General features: G+C 59.0%; 1 long non-coding RNA gene across 1 annotated transcript in view; it reads left to right on the forward strand.

Moving 5' to 3' along the window:
- The window catches only part of LOC102249232, a 27,560-nt gene extending 22,555 nt beyond the window's left edge, over window positions 1-5,005 (forward strand). The window contains exons 3-4 of the long non-coding RNA XR_001362315.1: window positions 3,615-4,077; window positions 4,575-5,005. This is a non-coding gene — a long non-coding RNA (uncharacterized LOC102249232). The remainder of the gene's footprint in view (window positions 1-3,614; window positions 4,078-4,574) is intronic.
- The last annotated feature ends 2,525 nt before the right edge of the window (window positions 5,006-7,530 follow it).

Below are 7,530 nucleotides of genomic sequence, written 5' to 3' on the forward strand. Positions count from 1 at the left end.
GGTGGGACCACAATATTGGTAACAGAGAAACAATTTCTGGAGGATGAGGCCCAGAAGTCAGGATTTTAAAAAGATTCCCAGGTGACTCTAATGTGCAGCCGAGGTGGAGAACCACTGGCCTAGAGACTGACTGGCTCCCCATCGCCAGCGCGGGCTCAGACCTTGTTTTCATGGTGAGTGACGTGAACGGAGACCCTCCTAGAAATGCCTGCGGCGGAGCCCCCGGTGTCGTGTGGCTTGTGCCCGACCTCTGAGCCTGCGGAGGAGCCCCCGGTGTCGTGTGGCTTGTGCCCGCCCTCTGAGCCAGTGGAGGAGCCCGGGTGTCGTGTGGCTTGTGCCCGACCTCTGAGCCTGCGGAGGAGCCCCCGGTGTCGTGTGGCTTGTGCCCGCCCTCTGAGCCAGTGGAGGAGCCCGGGTGTCGTGTGGCTTGTGCCCGTCCTCTGAGCCGGCGGAGGAGCCCCGGTGTCGTGTGGCTTGTGCCCGCCCTCTGAGCCAGTGGAGGAGCCCGGGTGTCGTGTGGCTTGTGCCCGACCTCTGAGCCTGCGGAGGAGCCCCCGGTGTCGTGTGGCTTGTGCCCGCCCTCTGAGCCAGTGGAGGAGCCCGGGTGTCGTGTGGCTTGTGCCCGACCTCTGAGCCTGCGGAGGAGCCCCCGGTGTCGTGTGGCTTGTGCCCGCCCTCTGAGCCAGTGGAGGAGCCCGGGTGTCGTCTGTGTGACGCAGGAGGGCGTGTGCTTCTCCCAGGCCGCGTCAGGCCAGGGTCCCTGGAGGCGCAGCGCTGAGTCAGGAGTTCGCTGTGCTGTGGACCCGGGGTGTTCAGTGGCGGAGGGAACCCCTCCCTCGCCGGGGGGGTCTCCTTCGCAGGGTTTTCTTGTTTCTCCCACCTGGAGACTCAGTCGCCGTGCAGACTGGGAGCCCTGAGGTCGCAGCTGGCGGTCCCTCCCCCGAGCTCGGTGGTCCCGGGAGGTCCCCTTGGCGGGCGCCCACCTCCTGGCTCTCCACCTGCATTTCAGAGTGAGAGGCTCCGACGTGGGCTCCTAGAGTTGTCTTTGTTCCCTCGTGTTCCTGGTGGGACACCTGCCCTGGCGGGTTCAGATTTCAAGGCTGCTCCGTTCCTCGCCTTGTAACCGTAGTTTATCCGACCGCCTCCTGCCATCACTCTGAGCTTACGTTTGGTCACCTTCTAATGGGAAGAAGGAGCTGTGAACGCTCAGAGCCAGAAACACCGGTTTTGTTTTCACGCTGACCCAGTTCAGGTGTGTCGCCGTGCGCACTGGCCGTGGCGCGTCCGGGCAGTTACGCGTCACTCGGTAACCAGCTGGCCCTGCTGGCGGGAGAAGCGCCTTCGGAAGCCGTGTGTTCAGGGTAACGTCATCTCCCGAGAGCGACACAGCGGTAGGCCTGACGGACAGAGCCAGGGAAGCCACAGGTGAAATCTGACATTGGCCAGACTCTGAATTCTGTCCCACGCACCCAGCCATCCATAGAGCAGCAATATCTGGCCCAGACCTGAGATTTTCAAACCTTTCTTTTTTAAAGGCACAGACCCATTTTCCCATGTTCAGGGAGTGGCTGAGCCCAGAGCTGCGGATCTGGCGGAGAGAGGGGGCTGCGTGCAGTCTCACCATGCGGCCCTCTGTCCACAGCGTGTGAGGGGAGGGGCAGGCGGTTGCTGGGACGTTGTCCGGGAGTCACTGCCCACCGTGAAAGGCCTGGCCCGTGGGAGGCTGAACACAGTGCTGTGGGGAGTGAACGAGCCTATGAGGGCTTGCCTGGGGCTACTTGGCAATGAAACCACGCCCCCTTCTCAGGGTCTAGGTCAGGACATGGGTGGGGAACGTCCGGCCCATGGGCCATATAAGGCCCAAGAAATCATTTGGTCTGGCCCTGCCAAGGCTATAGAGGTGAGTTCGTTAAATATTTGACCAAATGCAGCAGGCTAATTTTTAAGTTGATAATTTTGTATGGCCTGCAAATGATGTTATAAAAATCCAAATGGCCCTTGGCAGACAAAAAGTTCCCCACCCCTGGTCTAGGACAACAGCAAACCACAGCCAGCCAGCTAAAGCAGCCCCCTCCCCTGTTTGTCAATAAAGTTTTATTGGCACGCAGTCACACTCATTTATGTAGCATCATGGCTGCTTTCAGGCTACAAGGAGAGTTGAGTAGTTGCGACAGGGACCTGATGGCCCGCGAAGTCAAAAACATTGGCTGTGTGGCCCTTCCGGAAGGTCGGCCGTCCTGGGCCAGAGAGCAGGAGTGTGTGGCCCCGAGCACACGCTGGGCTTGGAGGTCAGTTCCGGTGACTCAGCCCGTCGAGGGCTGTCAGGGACAGAAGGGACGTCAGAACCAGCGAGTGCACCCTTCTTTTGTTGGGGGGCAGACACTGCTGCTTACTGACACCGCTTGCTGGTCAGTGCGTGCGCAGTGAGTGTGAGGCCCCGTCTGTCGGGGAGGACAGTGAGGTGAGGTGCTCACGCCGCTCCATGGCTGTGGTCCAGGGCCTACATCCTGGCACATCTGCCTCAAGCCCAGGGCGCTCCTGTGGCCCCACTACCTGCCTGCCTGCCACCACCTGTCCTGCCACCCACCCCTTTATCCCGTTACCAAGTTCACAGAGCCGTTCTCCCTGTCCTGTCACCAGCACATGCTGAGCTCCTGGCGTTGCCACCTTGACCCAGATGCTGGGGCCACAGGCAGGGTCACGGGCAGAGAGGCGACTACCCTGCACGGTGACTGCCCACCTGCACCCCAGGGGTGCGGGGAGAAGACGGAGCCGCGCCACACGGCAAGCCCCAGGGAGGAAGTCAGAGACAGGCCCTGGGCCCAGAGGGAGGGCTGGGGAGGGCGCCTGCAGGGGAGAGGGCACAGGTCAAGTCAAGGTCTCTCTAAACCCAGGCCCTCAGGCCCGCTGAGCTGGTTGGAGGCAGTCATGTGGTTATGTGACGCCTCTTGTAGTTGGCACTAGACATGAAAACAACCACTATTGAACAGTAAAATTCACTTTTATTTATGCCTTAAAGATATTTGTTGAATGTTTATTATATATAATGATTGTTCTGCATCCTGGCGCATCTGCCTCAAGCCCAGGGCGCTCCTGCGGCCCCACTCCCTGCCTGCCTGCCACCCCTTTATCCCGTTACCAAGTTCACAGAGCCGTTCTCCCTGTCCTGTCACCAGCACATGCTGAGCTCCTGGCGTTGCCACCTTGACCCCGATGCTGGGGCCACAGGGACGAGTGAGGGTCACAGGCAGAGAGGCGACGACCCTGCACGGTGACTGCCCACTCGCACCCCAGGGGTGCGGGGAGAAGACGGAGCCTCGCCACACGGCAAGCCCCAGGGAGGAAGTCAGAGACAGGCCCTGGGCCCAGAGGGAGGGTTGGGGAGGGCGCCTGCAGGGGAGAGGGCACAGGTCAAGTCAAGGTCTTTCCAAACCCAGACCCTCAGGCCCGCTGAGCTCGTTGAAGGCAGTCACGTGGTTATGTGACGCCTCTTGTAGTCGGCACTAGACATGAAAACAACCACTATTGTACAGTAAAATTCACTTTTATTTATGCCTTAAAAATATTTGTTGAATGTTTATTATATATAATGATTGTTCTTTGATTTTTTAAAGTGGAAGAGTGAAAACATCATTTGCACATTGGATATCATCAAAGAATCATGAAGGTTAATATTTGTTCAGGGTCTGCAATGTTCAGCCTGGCCTCATGGCTCAGTGGTTGAGCATCGACTTATGAACCAGGAGGTCACTGGTTTGATTCCTGGTCAGGGCACATGTCCAGGTTGTGGGCTTGATCCCCAGTGTGGGGCGGGCAGGTTGCCAGGATTGAACTTAAGACCTTTGCCCGTTAGTGGTGCCCGGGATGGTGCCCTGGGGTGGCCGCAGTCCCAGGGCGCAGACAGGCTCAGGAGCTGGGCTGAGAGCTGCATCCTGACTGGGTCACCCACCAATTAGGATGCTGGCTGCGGGCCTGTGTAACATCCAATCGTACGCTCGCTCCCCAAGACAGTCTGGAGCTGGCAGGGTGGTTCGTATGTAAGAACTTCGGTTTTGCTGTTTAAGAAGGATGTAAAAGGTACCAGGATGTAAAAGGATTTGATTTTTTAAAGTGGAAGAGTGAAAACATCATTTGCACATTGGATATCATCAAAGAATCATGAAGGTTAATATTTGTTCAGGGTCTGCAATGTTCAGCCTGGCCTCATGGCTCAGTGGTTGAGCATCGACTTATGAACCAGGAGGTCACTGGTTTGATTCCTGGTCAGGGCACATGTCCAGGTTGTGGGCTTGATCCCCAGTGTGGGGCGGGCAGGTTGCCAGGATTGAACTTAAGACCTTTGCCCGTTAGTGGTGCCCGGGATGGTGCCCTGGGGTGGCCGCAGTCCCAGGGCGCAGACAGGCTCAGGAGCTGGGCTGAGAGCTGCATCCTGTGACTGGGTCCCACCAATTAGGATGCTGGCTGCGGGCCTGTGTAACATCCAATCGTACGCTCGCTCCCCAAGACAGTCTGGAGCTGGCAGGGTGGTTCGTATGTAAGAACTTCGGTTTTGCTGTTTAAGAAGGATGTAAAAGGTACCAGGATGTAAAAGGATGGGAGGAGAGGGTTCGAGGAGGTACCAGGTGCAGCGCCTCTCCCCTCTCCTCCGGGGTCACCCCACACATTGTGAATGCCACCGGCCTAATGGGCCTGCATGCTGGTCACTCTGAAAGCGATCGTCTTAGCAGGGGAGCATTTAGATAAAAGGGCTTTTAAAGGTATGACATACCTTATTTTCTATCATATAACTTTGACCTACAGCGTAATGCATTAGCATAGCCCTGTCTCCTAGGTCCTTTTGGAAGTAGGTGGGTTATAAATTATAAACACTGTGCCCAGCAGAATCTGATGCGGAGAAGGCACTCGGGTGTGTAATGAACTGTGTACTATTCATGTAAGACGGCGCCCCATTTTGCATCCGCGTGAATCCTAATTACAAATAAATTGAATTCTTGACCTCCAAATATCTGTGTGGCAACGCAGGGTGTGACTGTCATTCGCTCTGAGCTGCCCCCTGCTCTGCCCACCCCTCCCGCGGGCGCTGGCGCTCAGACCTGGTGGAAGAGGAACTCCTCCTCGGAGACCGGGCTCCAGGCCTCCACGTGTCCCGCCAGTGACGCGGCGGCGGAGGCCGCAGGAACTCGGCTGCTCTGCCCCCTGAGCAGAGCCTGCGGTGGCTCCCAGCTGGGGAGGGGCTCGCCCGAGCTTGTCCGCTGGCCCCCCTGGAGCCGGAGGAGGTAGGGCGGTGGCCCGTGTCCTCGGGTTCAGAGAGGAGCGAGCCCGCCTGTGCTTGGCACACCTGCGACCTGGATGGCAGCGAGCCTGGTCGGTGGAGAGGACCCCTGTGACCCACGACTACCTGGCCTGTCCCTGTCCCTGTCCCTCTGAGGGGCGTCTGCTCTGAGCCCAAGCACACCTGCCCTGCATTTGAGGACATTGGTCTCCTTCCATGTCCATCTTCCCTCTGCCCCGTTTTACCCCCGTCCCCTTGGCTTCCTCCTGGGGAGCCAGGGGCACCGGCCATTCAATGCGGAGGCCCAGATGGTAAGCCGCTGTGAAGACGGAGCTGGATACATGACCTTTAGGAGCAATTCCTAGCGCAGCGTGGACCGTGGCTGATGGCTGCGCCGTGTCTCGGGGAGAAGACTTCCTCTTGACTGTGGCTTCGGTTCCTGGGGACATGACACTCCTCTCTGCCACCTCACACGCTGGTGGGAAGACAGGTGCATACAGGTCATTTAAAAAGGGTTTTGGCCCCAGCTGTTTTGGCTCAGAAGATAGAGCGTTGGCCTGTGGACCAAAGGGTCCCTCCCGGGGTCGATCCCGGTCAAGGGCACCTACCTTGGCAATAGGCTCCTCCCCGGCCCAGGCCCTGGTCCTGGTGGGGTGTGCAGGAGGCAACCCATCTCATCGCTGTTTCTCTCTGTCTTTTCCTCTCCCTTCCACTCTCCAAAAACATCAACGGAAAAATACCCTCGGGTGAGGATTAACAGCAAGAAATACAGTGTTTTTGCATCTCGCCCTTTGGTGAGGTGGCTGAGGGAGGGGAGGACTTGTGGTCCCTTGACCCCCTTTCTAGCGTCTGGGGCACATCAGCCCCCCCTCTGCACAAACAGAGAGCATTCTGGGCTGAGGTCTTTGTTTCCCACTGGAGTTCAGGGGGCAGCGTGGGTGGAGGAAGAGAGCGGCAGGGCTGCCTGAGAGGAGGCCAGGCCCAGCGGTGGCCAGGGGCCTGCCGGTTAGCACGGCAATGGAGGCCCGTCCCCTCGCCGAGACCAGTGGAGACATGAACAGGCAGCGCTGTTGCCTGGGCAGGAACCAGAGTGGGCAGCTAAACCCCAGAGCTGCGTGGTGCCGGCGTGCTGGCTCCGAAAGGCTGCCTTCCAGCCAAAGGGATAAGGGAGTGGAGGCCCTTGGACCGGTACACAGACGCACGCGGCTCGGAGGGGCGCTCAGGCGGAGGTTGGGGCTCAATTGAGGGTGGGGCTGCTGTGGACACCCGTCTGGCAACAGTGACTGGCAGAGTGGAATCTCACCTTCAGGCCCCTCCCTGGGGACCTTCGGGAGCTCATGTCCCCGCCGGCGTGCTTCGAATAGGACCGTCTATCTCAGGCCGCGTGTCGTGTCGGGTGAATGTGTGCCTCTCGGAGCCGCGGGGTCTGGCCGGGCTTTGGGGCAGACGCCACTCTGAGGCATGAAGGGTTGGTCCTGTCCCTGGGGATCTGCACAGCTGGACTCCGGTCCAGCGGCTGCCGCCCCCCACTGGCTGACAGGCCCACCAACGGCATCTGCAGGAGGGACCCGGGGAGCGGGGAGGGCGGCTGGCCCTGTTGCTAAGCAACCAGGTGCAGTCTGCATCCATTCTTCCCCGGACCTCAGGATGGCCGGCTTTTGTGTGTCACGATGCGTTCCTCCGTCACTGAGGACGGTCACTGCCTGGATCCGGCCAGAGAGCAGGAGGGGCTTCCAGCACCTGCAGGCAGGGCCGAGGGCACTCCCCGCGGGGACACTGGCGACCCACAGCCGTCGGTCTGCCCCGGGCTGGCTGTCAGAGGGCTTGGATCATTTCATTCATTTATTTTAAATAGACTTTTACTGATTGCAGAGAGGAAGGGAGAGGGAAAGAGAGAGAGAAACATCCATGATGAGAGAGAATCATGGATCGGCTGCCTCCACGCCCCACACTGGGGATGGAGCCCACAACCCGGGCCTGTGCCCCAACCTGAATCAAACCCAGGACCCTTCAGTCCGCAGGCCAACGCTCTCTCCACTGAGCCAAACTGGCTGGGGCCGGACTTAGATAATTTTAATCAAAATTTCTGAAACTGGCCAGTGGCTCCCAGATGGCTTTCTGATGCAGAGTTGGCATGTGCTTGCTTTGCGCTGAGATGGGGTCTGTGCGGGAGAGGACCAGCAGTCGGTTAAAGGGAGTGGGGAGAAGAGCACCTTGTGCTCCAGAGGAGCCTGGAGGACAGAGAGGAAGCAGCGCCC

The sequence above is a fragment of the Myotis brandtii genome, unplaced genomic scaffold (assembly GCF_000412655.1).
Source record: "Myotis brandtii unplaced genomic scaffold, ASM41265v1 scaffold247, whole genome shotgun sequence".
In the NCBI taxonomy this organism is placed as follows: domain Eukaryota; kingdom Metazoa; phylum Chordata; class Mammalia; order Chiroptera; family Vespertilionidae; genus Myotis; species Myotis brandtii.